The sequence below is a fragment of the Aquila chrysaetos genome, chromosome 14, assembly GCF_900496995.4.
Source record: "Aquila chrysaetos chrysaetos chromosome 14, bAquChr1.4, whole genome shotgun sequence".
Classification (NCBI taxonomy): domain Eukaryota; kingdom Metazoa; phylum Chordata; class Aves; order Accipitriformes; family Accipitridae; genus Aquila; species Aquila chrysaetos.
In genome coordinates this window covers 15,659,104-15,681,610 of record NC_044017.1, presented here as the reverse complement: position 1 = coordinate 15,681,610, position 22,507 = coordinate 15,659,104, and the positions used below count along the sequence as shown (strand labels likewise).

The window sequence follows — 22,507 nt, the reverse complement described above, 5'->3', positions numbered from 1 at the left end:
AAATATTTTCCTTTTGGAGGCACAGCTTATTTTATGGCAATATGCTATATAAAATGCTTGGTGAAACATTTACATGTAAATGAACATATATATGCAGTTGCACATATGCATAAGTATCTATGTGAACGTATGTTTTATACATATCAGTATCCAATTTATACATATCTCATGTTTCCACTAGAAGTATAAACCTTACCGTTTGTACATTGTACATGGGATATTGATCTTTACCACTTGTGTTTACATTTTCTGACCTCAATTACTTAACCGGCCTGGCTGACACTGAATTAATTTCTGCCTATTTGGGAGTCAATATAGAGAGAAACATACTAACAGGATATTAAGTAGAGAGATTTGGATAATCAATAATTTGCTTACAATTATTTCCTATTATTATTTTTTCCACAGGACTCCTCCCTCCTTTGAAGCTCAAGAAATTAATTACAATTGTTTTTTGGGTGAATGAGGCTGCTCTCTGCTGGAACTCTGCCTCAATCATTCCAGAAATATGAAGATGGGTTGTTTGTAAGAAGAAAAAGGGGTAGGGAGTCTCCAGTAACATGTGCTGGGAGTAGATTTCTTAGGAACAGTTCTGTGATCTACACCTATAACCATGTGAATTGTAGAAGGCAGTGCCAACTCCACAGAAGTTGGAAGCTTTACATTTTTGAACAGGCAATATATCTTTCTTCTAAAAAAGAAATACTTAAAAGTCATCTTAATCACAATTCTCTTAATTAGGACTAATTTTGCAAAACTCCAGACTTCTAAAAATAAAATTTTAATGGTGTATGAAAACTTAAATCAAACCTCAAATGTACCAGAAATTATTTTATTTTGTCTAAATAATATATTTGAGTTTACCTAATAAAATCTTTCTCTTAGAAACTTAGAAAGTTGCTAAATATTCTGCACAATAACATACATAAATTATTTTCCTGCCCTCTTCAAAATATATATTTCATTGTAACGTACACAATCAACCCATTACATCAACACATTTACATTGATTTTCTGTACTTTATAACTGGCTTCTAGCTCACCAGAACTGCTTTATCCTATTGCGTTGAAGAAATTTATTTAGTTTTGTATGCTGTTAGTCATAAATGTATGACTAACTTAGTATTACTCCTGGAAAGAGAATCCTTGAAATAAAACATGAATCATTTAATAGCACTGTTTATTGTACAATGGGGATCTGATTCTGGCCTCAGTGCCAAGCTTGAGTAAATCAGATTTACTCAAGGGAGCTCTGCAGACAACAGAGCACTACAGAGTTGTCCTTTCCTAGACCATGAATTGCTTGGAAGTCTCAATTAGTCCTTAGAACAGCAAGAGTTTACGTGGCTGTTGACCTACATGCTCCATGTGGTTTGCTTTGAAGATGTTCATCATCACAAATCAGCCAGCAATGTCAAACACAGTGTGAGGGATTTTATTCCAGTCCCTCTGGAAGTTAGCTCTATACTACATAAAAGCTGCAATTTCCCTCTTGCCATGTTGTCCCTGTATTGCAATCCCATGGCCATTGAGACTGTTCACAGCTAGGGAGGTGGATGCAGTGTTTTTCTGCAGTAAAATCAACTGGCTACTATTGTCCTCATATTTTCTTGTCATCCTTGACATCACAGTCTAACAGTTCCTCCAACAAATCTAATTGCAGTTGAAGGAAATTATTGTTGAAGCTCTCTTCCAACCGTAATATTCTATTCCATGCTAATTGGTTCCCTTCCCTTTCTAAACTCATAGACTTAGATTTTCCAACTTAGAAGCCCTGAGCTAGGGTCTAACAGTGATTGTAGTCAGGGGCTGTTGCCCCTAAAACGGGAAAGTGACTTCACGTTTCTTGCAAAGGCTCATTCTTTGTTAACAGAAAATTTGCCAGTGTCTAACTGTTCACTCTAAATGGGTTTGTAAGCCGTGAACACATTTAGGCTGAGCTCAGAGTTTTTTGCCCACCCCCTTTTTTTTTTTTTCTTTCTTTCTTTCTTTCTGGTGAAGGTTTTAAAAGTTTCTAAGAGCAAAGCTAGGAAAGATATGTTGTTAGGCAATGTTAATGAGCCTTTGGTGCTCCACATGAACATCTGTTCTCATCTGGACATTTATAAACTTTCGGAAAGCTGCAGTAGCAATTCCCAGCTCAGACCTCTTCAGAGTTTGTTTGAGAACTTCCTACCAGCACAGCAAGCTCTACTAATCTGCGCAAAGCAAAGAAAGCAAGAGTTATAAGGAGTTGCTTTGCAAAGTGACCTGTTTAAGAGCTGGATGGCTGAAGCTAAGACTGTTCAGGCAAGACATCTAGAACATTTAGAGGAAACTGAAGTGTTGAAACAAAGGGAGGTGGGTAAACAGGTTGGCCAAATGCTGGAGGCAGAGGAAAACTGGTAAATCAGGGAGAATGAGCACAACTAAGGGTGGGGGGCTGGGGGGGTGGGGCAGAGCATTGGAGAAGGAGCAGCACTCAAATGGAGAGCTAGACCTGACTGGGGAAAGTGACAGCTGTAAGAAACTGAGGAAGGGACAAGAGAACCTGACGCCAATGATTGGGTGAAAATCTGAACGAGAAGTAGAAGGTGCTGGAGTAAGGAAAGGAGGAAGGGAAAGAAGCCTGATCTGTATAATAGCTGATTATTCACAGATACAATCAAATATCACTGTGCTTAGAAAGTACAGCATGGTAAGAGGCTAAATGTTTGAAAACAGCAGATCCTAGGCATCTCAGATTATTGGACACTTTAATCAAGTGTCCCTTGGTAAAACATCCCTCCATTCAGAGAACAATTACAAATACAAATTAATGCATTTCCAGAGTATGCTACCATGTGTGGATGAGCAACATAAGAAAGCCCACAAGAAAACTTGGAATTCTATCTTCTGAGCCATGGGTGTGGTATAAGGAGAAGAAAAAGCACCAAACAGCTCTTCATTAATGGAGCACTATTGCACTATGCACAGAATGAGGCTGGGCTTCTTGGAAAAGGTAGTAAGTGATCACATCCTTAAGCTCTACTTCTTAAAATATATGCACAAGAGGTTTAAATGAAATAGTGCAGGCCAATGCCTCCCAGGTGCTTGCTAGCTCTATCAAGTTTTATTTTATGATATTCATAATAAGGAAGATTTTTCCATATAATCATACTTTATTTTTACCTGTGGTAACCTGACAGAACCCTGCTCATGGCTCTTAACCCCAGTATAACAGATAAGGTGTAAGGAAAATTGAGAGATTGCCCCCCGCCCTGGCCCTCCCGTCAAACTTATTTCGTGCTTAACACAGAAAACAAATATTCGTATAAAAAGGGAAATCACTTAACTTACCCTTCATAAATTAAATGCATGGATTTGGCTCTGCATCGCATGTAAAGGTATGTTTGGATCTGCACGTACCAAAGAGATGTTACAAGACAAAAAGGAGATGAAGAATGAGGCGAAAAGTAAAAGTGAAAAAATAGAACACAAGTACTGATTCATGAAAGAAAGCAATAGAATTGTTTTGGAAATTTGAATGTTCAAGATAGACAAGCCCTCAGGCAGGGCTGACTTGCATAATCGGCCTTTGCTGGATTTGGCAGATAGAGAAACTAAGTGTGACAGTGCCAGACGTAGGAGTTTTACCAGGCTGAATTGTTCTTCAGCAGTCACTATGGTATACTGAACTAGGCACAAACAAGTGTTCCTCCAGCCTCCAATGAGCATGTTTCTGTTATTAGCCAGTATTTCTGTCTCTCAGGCGTGGAAATGGATGTTATTGATTTTGGCAACTGAGGATCCTCTGTGTGTTTCTTTCCAGACCCCTCAAAAGTATGTGCTGGCATTATCAGAAGATCAAAGGAAAACAAGATTTATCTTGTCAAAGACAGTCATTTAGTGCAATCTAATTTGAAGAATTTCTTTGCTATACTTCAGAACTAACTGACAGTTTTTCATCATGTCATGAATATTTTTATTAGGTGATTGAAAACATTTGAGTGCAGCTTCTTCGTTAATCATGTCCATGTGGTCTAAATGACCTTTGAGTTCCTTCATTCTTTTATTATTGTATTTAGCACCATTTTTTATTTGGCTACTTTTTATAAGGAAATTTAGGACCTCAGTGATGATTTTATTCTATTCATTTTTTAAATAGGGTGAGTTATGAGCTTGAAAGTGGATTGTAATTTTAAATCATATGGCCTGTATCTTGTTAGATGAAACCAGTGATAAAGACAGGCCAATTAGATACTTGTTCTTTAGTTAGCTGGTCTAAATAGTTTCATAATTGTTAAAGTTCTTCTTGCAAATATTGTGACACTGCATCTAAGAAAGGCAAAGCTTTACCGTGCTTTAATACTAATTATCAAGTAAACTTTCTAAATGCTTGGCGTACCCGATACTGATAATAGATTCCTTATCTAGTGTGATAAAAACAAACTACAGAGCAGAGGTCAGAGGACTTTTCTGAAGAAATAATCTGATCTTCTCACTAAATATGGTTTCCCCTCAGCTATGCAATTTTCACATGCATTTGTAAACTAAATCCATTGATTAAGTACTTCAGAACATCCTTAGTATACCTATATGTTGGTTATCATGGGAATCATAACACTCTCAAGGACTAACTTGACAAATATCTTGGAAAATTCAGTGTGGCTTCACTAATATAAGGGCAGTTTATACAAGAAGTTTTTTTGCTATCTAGGTTCTGAACATTTCAAGCCGAACTGTACTACATAGTTTATTGCTCTTACTGCCCTATTAACAGTGGGGTTTTTTAATTCTAATGAGTCTTGACATGTTTATTTCATTCTTATGCCCAAGTTCCAGATAATCTTGTATCTACAAGAGATGCAATCAAAACTTTCAATAGGCCTCTACAAAACTTCTCTTGTTATATGTCATTGCAAAATGCCACAGTATAAATAACAAATATCCCAATATAATCAACAAGCCTATCTTTCCTGCTTCTCCCAGTTTTTTCCTACATTTAACAAATGATTAGAGCTGTCAAATGCTAATCATGACATTTTACTTTTTCCTTTTGGCCCTGGTGGAGTTTAAAGCTCAGTAGTGATGTTCTGAACTCTGGCCCCAAGGCACCTTCGACTACTACATGCAGAAAGCCCAAAGCATTAAGTTCTGTCAGGGACTCTGTGCTAAGCTGTTTATAAGGTGGAAAAAAAGCAGCTGAACTGATTTTGTCCCTACTAGGGAGATCTGACCAGTTGCTGTTCTTTTGTACTACATGAGTACATGAATGGCATAATGAAACAACCTTTTGAAAGCAGCAATTTAAAGCTGTTTAGAGAAAATGTTTTTTACAGACAAAACACAAAACTGCACTGTTCTTTGACACTGTGTACCATTTAAGCTACGATCTAGAAAAGAAAACAGTCAACATTGACATCTCTTGGAAATATTTAATTTTAATGGTAATGAAGTAAAACAAAACAAAACAGAACTTAGAGAATGTTTGAAAATGTTACAAGTCCTTATTTTCATTGTTTATGGCACCTGACATTCAGGTTATTCTCTCTTCCAAGTTTTTTTTTTCCCCTTTTCCTCTCAAATACACACCAAGAAGAACTTAGAGCTTGATTTAATTGTCTAAATATAGAGATCTATTGCCACTTCACACAGCCTAAAGTATCAAACCTTGAGTCACCTGCATGGAGGTAGTAAACCTGATACAGAACTTATGGGAGACCCTGGCACTTGCCGAGTGGAGGCTGGAGATCAAATAGGATATCCTCGGCCACCTCCAGTGGAGTCCAGCTTGAAACACCTTTATTTAGACACCTATATTGAAGCAGCTGAATTAGGTCTGAGGGGCAAGATTCAGGGTGAAATTAAGACCTCTGCATTTAGGAGTCTGCGTGGGGGTGAATGTATGTGAGCTAAGCATGGAGATCTAGTCTACGCAGCTGATAAAGTCTGGAGAGAGAGTCTGCAGAGCAAGCACAGATTGTTACTTTGGGATGGGCTGAAGAGTTCTGCAGACTGCTCTGACTTCTTGGCTGGGGGGTCAGTTCTGCTGGCCTCATACAGGCACGTGCTGTCAGCTGCCGTGCCCCAGGGCATGGCCCTCAGCTGCTGCTCCAGAAAGTCGCAAACCTGCCATAGACCCGTCTCCTAACTGCCCCATCTGTAAACATCTGTGTTCAGGCAACTGAATCAAGCTCTGGATGTCCTTGGACTATGATGGGAGTCAGCCGTTTAACTCACAGGCAAACACCTTCACATAGACACCTAAACTCAGGTATCTTAAACCAGAGCTGAATCCCAGGCCTTGTGGCAAAAGACTGAATTGCGCCGATCATCGGATGGTACAATTTGTATAATTCAGGAGACAGGATGCCTAGCTAGTCTGAATAATGTTGTTCCTGTAGTAGAAGCTAGCGCTCAGAACTCCAACAGGGGTTGGTAGTTATTATTGCGCCCAGCCTGCAGAAGAAAGAAGAGTGAGTCCTTGCTCTATTTCACACAAAGTACTTATGACACAGTTTCAGGATTTAACCCAACTTTTTCTTTTTTCCCATCCCTGTCTTGTGCACATAAAAAGCAATCATCTCCTTTCAGTAAAGTTGCATTGAATATATATCTAAAGGAAATAATCAAAATTATTCAAAGTTGCAAACCATGAAACTCAGCTAGATTTAACTTTCTCCATAGATGCAAACTGCTGAGGAAAAGGGACCTTCTGAACACGAGTTTATGTCTGGAGAACTCTCCTGAAGCAAGTAAGTTTAAAATCTTTAGATAAGGTACATAAAATTCAACCAATTGTTTTTTTACTGTTTACCTATCAAAGCTATTAGAAACTTAAATTACATTTTACAAATGCTGGTCATTTCCTTTAATCCCAGATTCTTACAACAACCTTGTCTGGCTCAGTGACGCTTAAAAATGTGTATATGTAAAAGTTACTTTTAAAACAAATACTGAAAAAATGGGGCTGGATGAGGACTCTTAGATCACTGAGTCCCATTACTAGGTATCAATGACATCAAAAAATCCTTTTTTACAGCTTCTACCCACTATACTTTTGCAGCCATATGCTTGTCTTTTCATGAATGTGCTATTCTTTTCTATCTCTATGAAAAGTTTTAGGAGTACAAATTCATTACAAGCTATTATCTGTCATAATGGTGATAATGGAATAAATTTGGATGAGCTCTGGCTAGTAATGGAGGGACTTCAGCATAAGAGAGGTTAGGATTCCCTGATTGGAAAGTAATATGGATCCTGAAGCAAGGAATATTGTTGCTCTTAAGATATGGGACAACTACATTGAGAGCTGGACCTGGGGGTAAGGTGAAGGAATTGGCATTACCACCTCTCAGGGACCTCACTTAAAGGAGTGGGGGTAGAAACTTTTCCCTCCCAGCCAGGGCTGGAATTCTTAATTCCCTTCTCATCCACTTTTTCTTTGTTGAAATTATGGTAATGATACTTTTTTTGGAAATGTTGTACTTTCATTTAAAAAGTGTTTGTTAACCTCTGGTGAACCCCAGAGTTAATACGAAGTAGACACCCCATTCATCTGTCGTAGTAACACTTTGCTGTACCTCTTCCAGTTTGAACTTACTCTTTCCGGAAAACGAATAATCAAAGCAGTCCAGGCTATTGCAGACAAACTTTTGCTTCGCTTTCGTACAAAGGCATTGACACTCTTTTATCTTTGTGGAGGAATACCACAACAGACATACCTAAGGATTGCATTTTTTTTTCCATGGCCACATCACCTTTGCGGCTCATAGTTCCCTCAGATGAAATTAATCTCACACAGATGTATCTAAGTAGTCAACCTAGGGTTCCTTTATGGTCGATTTAGAGAAACAGGCACTAAGGAATCACTAATCTTGCCAAATATCTATTTCAGGATGAAATGGACTATGCCATAAAAGTGCTGCCTATTTCTCCCAGTTGACTGTAATGGCATACATCTGTCTTTGGTCAAATGAGTTTCTTTTCTTGCAGTCAGTGAATAGGTCTTTCCCATCTCTGTCATACCTAACCAATAAGCTCTAGGAAAAATTCTCTTTATATATCTTGAGTCTGTGTGATTAAATTTAATCTGATTTTTTTCTGCAGCTCTCAGTGTCACCTTATTCTCCCTTTGTGATATCTTAGTTCATCTTCTTTGAACATACCGCACTAATTTATGTTAAAAACAAATCTTGTTCACAGTCTTTATTTTCAGAGCCATGTCAAAAATGAAGTTGTTAAGATCCTTTCCAAACTGACCCTCGAAAAAACTAGGCATAACTTGAAAACAAAAGGTTCCGTATCTAAACAACTTAAGTAATTCATTAATTCCTAAATTAAGTAATTAAGAAATTGCATGTAAGTAATTTCCATGAGATAGTTACCTTTACCTCTGCCAGTTTTCGCAACCATTTATGTTCCTTCTCCTAGTCATCTTTACTGCTGCTTCAGTCAGTCATCCTCATTACTTTCTCATATCACATACCCTTGAAGGAGAAATGAAGGATGTGCATTTCACAAACCCTCTCTTTGACCTGCTATTCAAACTCTCCTGTTTTCTATGCTCTGATCACTGAGATTGGACTAATTTGACTCTATGTTGATATAAATGATGCAGAAGTCTATACCAGAGTTTATCACTGTCAGCTTCTTGCCTAGCCTGTTGAGAGAAATAGGCATTCCTTAATTTCTCTTTAAAAGTTCCTACATTTTTAAGTGTAGGTGAGAGTCATTGCAATGAGTGATTAAACTAAATTTTTCCTGTGTCTGTCTGTTCATTTTTAAGTTTGTCGGGTAACTGTCCACTAATAAAGGATGGAAGTTGGGATTCCCCATCAGAAATTTAGGCCAAAACCTCTGTCTCATTTCCAACACAGCCATGGATTGACCTTTGAAAATTAAAAGTTGTAATCAAATCAAGTGCCAAAACAAATTCAGCCATCTCAGTTGAAACCTTTATATCCAGGGAAATATATATCCAGGAAAATGATGCTGACACCAATTGCTTGAAAATTCTCTTTCAAAATGTGTAACTTTTTAACAAAAATAGTTTTTTGCACCTTTGTCAGAAAATTGTTTTGCATAGTTTTTTCTCCACTTCTCCCTTGATGTACTATATTCTTTTTCAAAAAAGAAATGCACTGTGCATCACTGATTACATAATCATCCATCACAGCCAAAAAGAAACAAAAAAAGAAGCATAACACACCCAAAGAATAATTCTCATCTTCAGGAGAGTTGTTTTCATCTTGGCAATGATCTCAGAAATAAATGTTGCAGTTTTCAAAAATTATAATTCAGAGTTCCAGAGGCCAAAGATATTTTAGGAAATTTAAACTTTGATAGAGAAGAAAAATCCACTGAAAAACATCCATATTGGAATGAAATTAAATTCATAAAGTAAACCAACTGGAAATTCCAGTTTTGCCCAATTTCAGTCAGGACATATGAGACAACATCTTTTTTGTGTTTAAAAAGGTATAAATCCTAACATTTGGAACCTTATATTTAGATATCATTGGAAAGTATAGCTATATGCTATATCCTTACACATCCCAGTGGCAACAGATTGAGAAAGAATTATTTGGTCTTGTTGAAGTCATGGCATGTTTACTGAAGTGTTCCTTAGTCAGTAAAACACCTAAATTTGTCATCACTTACCCTTAAACAAGCGATTATTCCCTAAGTCTTGAATAAGTGTATTAGCTTTTTGCTGTATCAGGAACAACATGCACAATATTTTGCAAACTGAACTCTCAATCAATTATAAAATCTTTCTGTGGCATTTCATTTTTTCTTGAATTTCTTTTACAAAGAAAAACCAGGATCAGTATTATTTAACTTATGTTTGATTAGACAACACCCAAAAATCATATAAAGAAGTTACACGGTTAATGTGTAGCAAAGCTTTTCATTATTTACTGAAAAAAATGTTGATTAAGTTGTGATACTAATTCCCACATTATATTGTTTGCAAGTGTTTCTTACATCTGAAAATGATAAAGGTTAACCATAAACTACAATGCATTTTGAAACAAAAATTTAAAAATTTTCTTGCTTCTCCAGGAGTATTTTGCTGTCAGGTAAGCTGATGCTGTACTCTTGGACTTAATTTTTTTTCTTTAATGCTAAAAGTACTCTATTGAAAAAATGGGCAAAGATCTCAAAAAAAAAAAAAAAAGGTCTGAATATCGCTGCTATATAAGTCCAAAGGTACAGAATATGAACAGCCATTTTGACTGGTCTGAATCATGTTCATGAGTTCCTCTGATTTATCCTTCCATTGGCCCTTCTAGGAAAGTACTTTTTTTTCCTTTTGCCCCCTGCCTTCTATATTTCATTTCATGTGTCTATCGAGGCTATGAAAGATAAAGCTATCTGCTTTCTCCTGTAGTAAAGAACTATATGGAATCAGTTCACCTGTCTGTCACTCCTCATTAAATTCTTACCCTCTTCATTCACATTCTGATCTTTGCAAATGAACATTTGCTTAATAAATGTTCCCAAGACTAACAGTGCAGAGTGAAAATCCCACACAGCAGTAAATTATTAACTCAGTCACAGGGGGAGTGCCATATATGACTTTTCAGAATGAGTTATTATGTGGATCATCATGTAATTATGAATTTTTCAAGCCATGATAGAGGAAAATTGAATATTTAATATTTTATGGACATATTCTGCACTGAGGACATCTTTCAAAATTTTATGATAATTTTTGGAGTGAGCAAAGAGCAGAACAAAAGTTACAAAATAATTACAAAGTGGAATATTTAATCACCATGGACATTGTTGGCGATTTCTCAAATTGCATAATATAATCAAGGTCGTGAACTTTTAATCACGATGTATTCAAACGGAAAAAATATGTGCATTAAAATTAATCTACAAGTATGTTTTGATTGTTTAAGAAATGAGAATATGAGGCTTCATACTTTATTGTACGATAGGTAGAATGATGTAAATATTGATGGCAAGACAACGGGCTTTCAAATGCCTCTGAATAGTCATGGATTGCCCCTACTCGGGGCATTTAGAAATACAGAAACATGAACATAAACCTATGCTGCTTGCTCCAGGAATGCTTGCTGCAAGCAGGGAACATGACGGGGAGCAGTGCAGGTGCCTAAGCATAGTCGTTTAGCACAATTTTAAACATCCTGGGGTATTCACAGCATCTGCATGAGACTGGTAGAGACAACACAAGATCTGTGGGAGACCAGAGCCCTTCTGAAGCAGCAGCTGGATGCCACGCAGAATATCCTAAGGCATCTAAATGGTATTAGACACTTATGTTTAGGCTTTTGAATCACTCTCTAGGAGCCGAAGCTGAAACCAAGTGTGTTTTAAATGGCACTGAATTCCCACATAAGGGCAACAGACTTGAGCTGTGAACTTTGGAAAGCAAGAATCACTAAGGAGAGGAAAAGATTTACTTTTTGTTCTGATAAACAAGAATTTGAGAAAAAAAAAAATATTTCCGAGGCTGTTTCCAGGGAAAAAAAGAAAAAAGAAATTATCAAGCACTTGATAGTAAGCCAAATCAGAGATTGGTTTTGGCACTTTGATAACCAATGAATTTAGTGCAAATCTGCCATAAAAAAAACAAGTAGTGTTCTTTTCCTTAACAGTCATTTACACCTTGCCAGAAAACCTGCTGAAAACCAAGGTAAAGGAAGTATGAACGCTTGAGAAGCCCATAGAGCAAAACAAAGTATATATAGTAAGTACATATTAGTCTGGAACTACTTGTAGGCTCATGCATATTTACAAATTTCTTAATTCTATTTATTTTAATTTATTTGTTTAAATAATTTACTCCATGTCCATTACTAAAAAGTATCTTTATGCCACACATAAAATAGTTCACAGTTAAAATATAAATTGTGTCCACCGTTTCAGATTCCAAGGCACCAGCCTGACTTTGCCCAGAAGGCAAATGATGGAAGTTAAAAGATTTGGACCAAAATGACCGTACACTGGCAGTGTGCTCAAGCCTTAGTCGCAAAGGGCATACTAAAAAAACACAGCAGAGAAGGGGACCAGTAGGTACCATCCAGATGCTGAGAGGGTCCAAGCTACCCAAATATTGAGAAGAAATGTTTTGCTTCCTTTTGCTGAAAATTCCCACATTGTCTTGATTCATGACTGCCTGCTTCTAGACAAAACTGCCTCATGCCCTTGCAAAGTGACTGGATGAAGGCAGGCCCTGCAATGGGCCGTGCTGAGAAGAGCTACTCAAAAAATTTAGTGTAATATATCATCTTAATTTAATAACATTGTCTATATCTCTTGTGGGTTGTGTATGGACCTGCATGTACATTTATATACACTGTGATATATAATTTTCAATATGACATACTACTGAGCATCTACCTGACCACTGCTGTGTTCCTTACTCCAAGGACAGCTCTCAACACCATTCAGAATGAGACACTTGTAAAATTTGAATCATCTTTTGATTTTGGAAACAAAGTTAAAAGGTGTCTAGGTGGAAAAGAAAACATTTTTCTTTTAGGGTATAAATAAATCTAGGCTTTATAAAATGCTGGGAGCCAAGTACTGAATGTCAAGTGCGTGATTACAGTCTATAATAATAAGAATTATATTTCTTCTTCTCTTTGCAGGAACATCATTGATAAAGGACATGGCTCAAATCCTATGATGATGTCAATAATGAATAACAATTCCAGTCCAGGTAATTATAGTTTTTCTACCTGTAAATACACTGGCAGTTGCAAATATGGAGAATACCTTTTGTTGTTTCCAGTTTCAATTATGTGTTTGGGTTACTACATGCTATTAAATAATTGGTTTCTCTGAAAATGACTATCAGAGACAAGTTAAGTGTACAAAGGGCTTGGGAATGAATGACATGTAGAAGTGCGATTACTATTAACATTTTGAAATAGTATATGTTTGCTTAATGTTCACCAAAGAAACTTTTTCATATCTTTGCTCATGAAACTAAATAAGTGGTATTAGGGTCAGAAAAGCATGTCACCTCTCTGCTAGCCAGTGCAGGATTTTCACACCTGTTCTGGTGACATTGCCTAGGCATTTTTATCTTTGTATGGATCTACAAAACAAGCATCTTGGCACTCATCTCTGCAATTTCTTTGCAGAAGTGAAGTTACAGGTTTTCTCACTGTCAGTAATCTCTGGCCCTGATGACAGTTTGTGGCATGGACATTTGGTAGGTCACAGTGACATCCTGCCCCATGCATGAATGTAACAGAGCCACCTCTGCCCCTTCCGTAGCAGTTAAGGGACTTTTATATGCTAATGAGCACTTCTAGCTATAACAGCAGAAGAGCAATCACAAACGCCCGGGCGGATTTCCTTGCTTGCCTAGGCATCTCCCTTCATGATTTTATATAGCAAACAACCATGCTGTACTTTTCAGGATGCCTCTGGTGATAAATCTTCTGCAGCCTGTTCAGGAATCTAGATTCCATGAGCTTACTAAGCGTGAAACAGCTCCTACTGAAATGAAAGCCAAAACCTTTACTGGAAATGTAAGCACCAGCACTAGGTCCCTGAACCAGTCTCAGATCACCAAAGAAATGGTCTCTACTAAATTAAAGAGCAGTGTAGAGTACCATATAGAATACTATAGAAAACTGATATTTTAAGTAAGTGGGGTCTGACTGGGAGTCACTTACTAACAAAGAAAAATGGATGCCCTAATTTTGCAAAGGCACAAACCCCAGGAGCTTTATTTTTAGTATTAAAAAACACTGCTCCCAATCACAGTGAACGGAACAAAGTCCTGACTGACAAGGGACATGCACAATACCCCCCACTACATTAGTGTTTTCTTTGAATAGTAAACAAAAGCCATATTTAGCACTTCCATAGCACATTATATGCTCAAAGGACTTCACTAACCATTACTGGCATATCTAGATGCTTCTTATATGCAAATGAATGCAGATATGAGAGTAGGCATTAGGAGGCAGGGTATTAGAATACATTAGCAAACGGACAATAGAAAACAGCTGGTTTGATTGACTGTGGAGGATCTGAGTAGGGACTAGCAGATAGCACAATTCACTGCTCAGAATTATGGAAAGAATTGTGCTGATTGCCGTCATGGCTTAGAAACTCATCACTTAATTAACAATATAAATATTTTAAAAATTAACATTTTATAAAACCACAATAAGAGGTTCCATTGTGAGAATGGGAAAGGATTAATTCACAGTTGGCTGGACCGATGGCACCCAGCCTTCATTCTCTTGCCTTACAACAACACACTCGGTGAGAATTAATACAACACAATTCATGCCCTGTCATGTCTCATTACTTAATTATGAAATGTCTGTAGTACTTTGGACATTACTGAGCCTGTTTGATTGGCTGTGACTGATGTCATACCCACTTTAATACTAGCTGGTACATGCATGGATAGGCCTGTCCCCCTCCTCACCATTTTCCTTCTTTCTATTCATGAATTCTATTTCATAACAGTAATAATATACTCCAGGCGGTGCATTTCTAGGGAATTATTGCATTTCTCAAGTGGGTAAAGTCATTTGGCCTTTCAGCCTTATGCCTTGCAACACCTTCCTAGGCATGTTATAATTGCCCAGGAATACACTATATCTTCTGTATTATAATTCTTACACGCCACTGTTTCTTTTTCACTCGACCAGCCCAAATAGGCTCCAATAGGAAAAGAGAAGTTGTCAGGTGCATGTTTTTTTCAAATGAGTCTCTCAGATATACTTGCAAAGCTCGGAGTGTCTCATGCACATACAATTTAAATGCATTAATTTACAAATATTAATCATTTACCATCCTGTATACAATATAATGGTCACATTCTCATGTCCCTTGACAATTCCAGAGCACTGTCTCCTGTGTCTTTAAGGTGGCAGCAGCATGAGATGACACACTTGATTTAATAAGACCGTGGAGCCACATGCAGTGATATAATAGAATGCTTAGATATTTTTAAGTGAGATGCTATAGCAAATGTTTATGAAAGCATAAAAGGAATCATTCTTGTAGAGCAATCTTTGAGTCTAATGATCGAAGAATGTACAAGGCATTCTGCTCAGTTTATGGCAAACTACTGAAGTCAAAACTTACTTTAAGTAGGAAGAGAAAATAATTTAGGCATCAAAAATATCCTCAGGTTTAAACAGGAAAAATTCTCACAAGATATTACTAGTCCCTCCAACACAGAAGTTTGACATACACGCTTATGGCTCAGCAGAGCTGGGCTGAAATCTGAGTCAACTTCATCTCTTCTGAGTTACTAGGGTTCACTTTTGAAGTTATGATTCAGTCTGCCATGAATACTTTGTACTCCTGTAGTAATTTTCAACCAAATATCTCTAATAACGCAATGAGCTTTAATGAATCAAGCCTTCTGGCAAAGTCCAAAAGGAAGGTCAATTAAGTAGAAACTAAATTATGGCAGTTTGCTAAGTTAGCACTTTTTATACCTGTAATTATAAAATGGGAAACCACTGCCCTACCAGAGTCAAATATTCTTCCAGTAGTTCCATCCTTAGTTTACTTTTTGCTTCCTCCGGACGTGACACCTCCCATTGCCTGAACTAGAGCTGCCCTAGACTTAACCATAGTAGATGTAAGATTGGAGGATGACTGGGCAGTTAAACTCAATACTGTGTCTTAGGGTGCTTCAGTTCTGCCCCCATCCTGGCCTGGACTTCCCATGCCTGTTACAGCCATACTTCAGATGTGAAACGGTACTGCACACAGTGCCTCCTCTGAAACTCAGCCAGCTAGAGGCGGTGACTTCCTCTCTATTAGAGTGAGCTGATAAAGAAAACGAAGGCCACAGCCAAAAATGAACATATTTCAGCAGCTGGAAAGTGGACACATTTGTGCTATCTATGGCAAAGGGCTGTTAAAGCTCTGAAGAGACTGTTCCTAAACTAACTGGGGCAAGAACAAGATGAAGATTTTAATTTTGCATGATGTGTAATGTCAAGTTTATAAATAAATAACAAATTGGAGTTTCCCATGATTCCCTTCTTCAGTTTTCGTATACCTGCTGTAAACCAACATGGTCCTGGAGAAAACAAGGTGTAAGACTAACCAAGTTTACAGACCCGCTTTATGGAAAATAAAGCAAGGGGAGGTGAACTAGAACAGATAACTGGGATACATTCTATGAAAAAGAATTTTTCTTCAGAGTGAATGTTTAAGACCTATTAAAAATGTCATTGAGTTGAAGGCAGAGATGAAGATGGGTCCAAACCACCTCCCCAAATCCAATATGACTCTTAAAAGAGGGAAAAAGAAAAAAAGGAGGTAAACATGAAATTCTAGAATAATTGTGGACTTAGGAAGACTGAAAATTCCCACCATCCACGAGCTCTAACCCAGCAGCTTCTTCTGTAGGTAATGATTTCAACCCCCTTTATCAGAAAAACAGAAAGTCTTAGTCATTGGTGGTGTCTCTTCTCCTCTCATAGGTATTATCTTTGGCTCAGATACTTGAATGCCTCGATATCCTTTGGGACCAGCTCCTGAGTGATTGGAGCATTAACGGCACTGCATTAAGTTCTCCCCATCTCTGCCCGAGGGACAGTAATCCATGCCTCCTACCTGCATGAAGAATGCCTTCATCAGCAAACAACAGTTATTCTGAAGCTGGAAGCTCTCGGTCTTCTTGTTAAGCTGTTTCACTTCGTATAAAACAAACGCTCCTTCACACAGAGAGGGAACCAGTACTGCCTTCTACTGGAGTTTCCTAACCACTCGTCTATACATCCATCTTCATCTACTTTCTGACACAACAGCATCCTCTGCAACAGGGCAGCCCGCATCCTGCAAGACTATCCTAATGGCAAAGCTATGAGGGGATAAGGTAGAAAAAAATCCTCCTCCTGTATGTGTATGTGGAGGGGGCAGAGGCTTATCTGGCTATTCCTGCACTTCATGCAAGCAAGCTCTTGTTCTATGACTCCCAGAAGGGCCTAAATAGGAGGCCGAAAGAAGGGGACCAATACAGCATAACAGTGCCAAGACTTAGGCAGATGTACACGTCCAGCTACAGAAATTTCAGTTTTCTGTGCTTTTAGGATCAGGCCTGAGTGTCATTGTTGCCAGTGTTTTCCCATATCGGACTTAGACAACTAGAAAAGGCATGGGAGTACCTCATTTTCCCTTCAGAATCTGAACCTTAATGTACAGCATATTAAACTGTAAAGCAGCTGGACAAGTATTGGGATTGACATCAGGTAGGTAACAAATATTAGCTCACTGTTTGATGTTGCATACATAGATCCCTGGAATTCAACAGGTACCTGGCACCAGTCACACTCAGTCACTGACAGGCAGGTAACTCCTCGTTACAATTGTGCAGTACTTGGCTCTAGGATCGTTTTACCATTTTCCTTAAATTCATCAAACAAGTTTTGAACAAGGTTATGACATCTGGTTTCAAATAGAGGGGGTTTCTAACAATTGCTATCAATTAAACCATGGAAAACTACCAAATGGCAATAAGAAGAAAAAAAAAATCCGTTATCAGTTCGTAGTGGATTATTTTGCCAGTAGTGAAGAAGGGTCTGACAGATTAACATAACTATTTTAAATATAAAAAAAAAAATCTGTAACCTTGCCAGCCTTCCTCTATGATACAAATTCCTTCTCTCTCTTTAGAAGAATTATACTTACCACTCTTTGCTCTTGTTTATTATCAGAATAATAGTCTTTCACCTGAGAAAACAACAGTGTGTTATCAGTGACTGATCACACAGCAGTATGAATAAATAAGTAATGACAAAATCATAGATGAATATAGTTTGTGAAATACTGATGAAATTACAATTGTTTTCAAGACACTTTTAAAGATTCATTACTAGAGGTAAACACTTTTGTAGAATTACAAACTGTTTTGAAACCGATTGTGTAGAAAGGCAGTGATCAAACATAATTTATCAAATTAATTTTACTACAAATAATTTATTAATAATTTTAAAGATCTATAAGAACCTGGAACTCAAGGAGTGACTAAGTACATTGAACTGTTATTGATACTACTAAAGGCAAATGAAAAAATTAAACAGAATAATGAATAGGACTGCAAAATACATGATATTTTATATCAAACAAGTTATTTTAAATCATGGATTATCTCCATACTTGTTTTTCAGAATGAGCTCATGCATTCACTCTTTCAGCAAGGAGCAAAAGTTTCAGTAAGTTGTGAATTTGAAGATATTCTCATTTTAATCATGACATAATTTACTTTGTTCAGAAAGACCCAAGCGATGTTAAGCAACTACATATATAAGGAATACTGTCATGTAAGTATTAAAGTGTGATAGGTATTTTTGCTCTGCAATGATAATAGGGCCATGAGTGATATGAATTGATAGGGAATACAATTTATTTCTGTTGAAGACATTTACTTTCAGTTAGCATATACATTAGCAACATAGTTTATGTTTACCAGGAGAGCTGTCATTCAACTGACAGATGGTTCCAGTGGCTGAACATAAAGCAACTCACTAAAATTGTTCAGTGATTCCCAAACTACTTTAACAATGTATTCCAAATTCCCATCATTTTATGTGAAACTATAATTTATTTATTGCTGTCACTTCTTATACAGCCCCTATCACTCCAATCTGAGTACCTCCCAGTATTATAAAGCATATATAGAAGATATATTATTTCTCCCTCTTCCTCTTCTTTCCAGTCAGCAAACATTTTGGAATTGTTTTATTTTACCATATATCTGTATCTCTGTCTATTTGGGAAGAAAGAATAAATCCTGCTTCTCCTTCATGACTTTTACCATATGTGTACACACACACATATAAAAAATATAAATACTCTTTTTATATATACATATATCATATGTATACCACATACACATATAAATGGTAAAAGTTGCGATGGGGAAGTGGGATTTGTTCTTTCTTCCCAAACACATAGATCTGATTTTCTGGGGAGACTTAATCTGCTTTTCTAACCCCAGTACCTTCAATGTTTTCTTCCAGAGAAACCACTCTGGGAAGTTTGGGGGTGCCTGTCTGTTCCCCATGTGTGCATAGCAGGATGTCTTTGAGAAGTCATACCTTCTCCTCAATACCAGTGCTGCATCTCGAGGCATGGCTCATATAAGCATTTCACATTTTATTTCCAAAGTGCTGAATACGGCCCCAAATCTTCTCTTTGTTCTGGAGGTCTCCAATTTCAAACGACTCCAGGCATCAGGGAAGTAATGCTCGGATTATTCTGAAGTTCAAATTCTCACCTCAGCACCCTGGTATCCTTTTCATTTACTTGGAATATTTAAGCCAGATAAACCTAGACAGGAATTGCTCTATACTTCTTGAGCCCAAGCTCAGTCCTCCCCAGAAGTGAAGATGAGGTTGAAATCTGAGATAACTTTGCAAAATCCTTTCGTAGGAAGAGGATGAGCATACAGCAGGCAGAGGGATTTCTGATCTGGAAGCAGCACACTGCTGGGCTCCCCTTGGGGAGCCAGCATCAATGTCCACCCACACACAAAAGGGTCACGCAGCACACCCAATTAGGTTCTCAGTCTAAAACTAGTGCCAAGCGTACACTTTGTCTCTTTTCACCTTCAATCAGCTTGTCTGTTCATGCCACAAAGAGAGAAGAGAAAGCAAAGAGAAACCCTTGCTCAGAAGGCACCACTGCACACAAAGAAATGTCACCTCCCAGCCCAGGATCCGGTCTTTCCCAGCTAGCCTGTTGAGCTGCAGGAGCATGTGCCAGTTTTCGACCAAAACATGTCAGAAATCAGTAACTGCCAGAGCTGGGAGATGAATAAATGATGTTTGTGTTGTGGGATGTGGGCCCAGGAGGGTGTCATGCTCCCTGTTCCCACAGGACAACTGATAATCCTAAAATAATCCAGAAGTCTCTGTACAGTGGTTTTTTCATGTTCATGGACCAGACTAATCAGGGCGTGCTACAGGGATTAACTGTGTTAGTTAACTGTTGCAACTCAGAGAAAAGGAGAAAGTGCATGCGGAGCAATGGGTGAAATGAGGCAGCAAGTTCCTATAAGGAGTTCTGCATTCAAATAAAAACTAATCTGTTCAGCATTTCTCAGCCTATGTGCTCTATGGTTTTGCATGTGGCTTTTGGTACTGCTAGAGCTTCTTCAAAACCAGCACAGCAGGGTAGGTCAGCTTTTGCAGCAGGGTGGGAGTTTGGGTACGCTGCTCAGGCATTAGCTATGGCTGTGTGTGGTAACTGTCTAGGGACACAAATGACATCAGACCATCAGACTATGAATAAGTGGGGGCTGGTGATCAAAGCACACTGTGCTTGGTTAGTATGACCACAAGTGTGGGAACAGTGACTTCAGTGCAAACTGAAATTGTAAGGGACCAGCTGTATCAGCTGAATGTTCACAAGCCCATGGGGCCTGATGGAATTCATCCCAGAGTACTGAAGGAGCTAGCGGATGTTATGGCAGGACTCCTCTCGATCATCTACCAAAGGTGTTGGGAGTCTGGGGAGGTCCCTGCTGACTGGAAGCTGGCCAGTGTTATTCCAATCTACAAAAAGGATGTGAGGGAAGACCCAGAGAACTACAGACCTGTCAGTCTAACCTCAGTTCCTGGCAAAATTATGGAGAAGGTCATACTGGGTGCTACTGAAAGCATTTAAAGAATAATAAAATCATCAGGCACAGTCAACACAGGTCCACAAAAGGAAAGTCCCGTTTCATTAATTTGATATCCTTCTATGATAAGGTCACCCACCTAGTGGATGAAGGGAAGGTGGTGGATGCAGTTTTTCTGGATTTTAGTAAGGGTTTTGATACTGTCCCTCAAAGCATCCTTCTGGAAAAGTTGTCCAACTGTGGGATGAGCAGGCTTACGGTGTGCTGGATGAAGAACTGGCTGAAGGGTAGAGCTCAAAGGGTTGTAGTGAATGGGGCTACATCTGGCTGGTGACTGGTCACTAGCGATGTTCCCTGTTCTGTTCAATATATTTATCAATAAACTGGATGCAGGAGTTGAATGAACCATAAGCAAGTTTGCTTGTGATACCAAACTGGGAGGTGCTGTTGACTCTCTTGAGGAGCAAGAGGCCTTGCAGAGGGATCTGGATAGACTGCAGCATTGGGCAATGATTAATGGGATGAAATTTAACAAGTTGAAATGCCGAATTCTGCACCTAGGACAGAGTAATGCTAGGCACAAGTATACATTGGGAGAGGAGTGGCTGGCGAGCAGCCCTGCAGAAAGGGATCTGGGGGTGCTGGCTGGTGGTAAACTCATCATGAGTCAGCCGTGTGCCCTGGCAGCCCGGAGGGCAAACCTCGTCCTGGGGTGCATCAAACACAGCATAACCAGTTGGTCAAGAGTGTTGATTATCCCGCTGTGTTCAGCGTTGCTGCGGCCTCACCTTGACCACCGTGTGCAGTTCTGGGCCCCACAGTGTCAAGGTACTTGAATGTGTCCAGAGAAGAGCAACAAAGCTGGTGAAGGGGCTGGGAGGAAGGTCCTGTGAGGAGCAGCGAAAGACTTAGGGATTCCCTAGTTTGGAGAAAAGGAGGCTGAGGGGCAACCTCATTGCTCTCTACAGCTTCCTGCGGAGGGGAAGGGGAGAGGGAGGTGCTGATCTTTTCCCCCTGGTACCCAGTGACAGGACATGGGAACAGTTCAAAGCTGCTCCAGGGGATGTTCAGACTGGACATTAGGAAGCATTTCTTTACTGAGAGGGTGGTCAAACATTGGAACAGGCTTCCTAGAGAGGTGGTCAATGCCCCAAGCCTGTCAGCATTTAAGAGACATTTGGACAATGCCCTTAACAACATGCTTTAACTTTTGGTCAGCCCTGAGGTGGTCAGGCTGTTGAACTTGGTGATCATTGTATGTCCCTTCCAACTGAAATAGTCTCGTCTTGTCTCTTCTCTTCTCTTCTCTTCTCTTCTCTTCTCTTCTCTTCTCTTCTCTTCTCTTCTCTTCTCTTCTCTTCTCTTCTTCTCAGTTTTTTAAAAAGACACACCAAAGGGTTATAGGTATCTTTATTGGCACGGTGATGTCATGCCAATAAAGGAAGAGACATAGCCAGAAGTGGGTAATTCAGAGAATCCCTGAGGGCACTTCGAGACTCCTTAGCATTGCAACTGGGGAATGGCATAGCACAGTGCACATTGCAAATGCCAGGACATCCAGACATGGAGAACTGGACTATACGGGTTGTATCAGAGGTCTAGCAGCAGGATAGTGAAACATGCTGTGGCATCAAACTTAGGACTCTTGTCTACCACCAATGTTGCTGTCAGCAATGACTAAGGAGTAGGGAAAAGTCTAACAGGAAATGTGATGTATTCAAAAAGCATGTAGACAAGGTACTCCAGAACATGGTTTAGTGGGCATGGATGATGGTTGGACTCAGTGATCTTGAAGGTCTTTTCCAACCTAAATGATTTTATGATTCTATGTTATAGGGTAAAGGAAACAGCGTGAGTGGAAGGATTTCCTAGGATCAGAGCCAAAAGCTTTGATGACTTCTGAGGAGAAATACCCATTTGGAATTGATGGATGTATTTGCATGTGGA

At 38.7% G+C, this 22,507-nt stretch overlaps 1 long non-coding RNA gene across 1 annotated transcript; it reads left to right on the top strand.

Moving 5' to 3' along the window:
* The first annotated feature begins 457 nt into the window (after positions 1 to 457).
* Positions 458 to 18,252, top strand: LOC115350751. The gene is made up of 5 exons (XR_003926586.1): positions 458 to 541; positions 6,649 to 6,716; positions 12,591 to 12,661; positions 16,419 to 17,186; positions 18,105 to 18,252. It is a non-coding gene; the product is annotated as an uncharacterized LOC115350751 (long non-coding RNA).
* Positions 18,253 to 22,507: the final 4,255 nt, after the last annotated feature.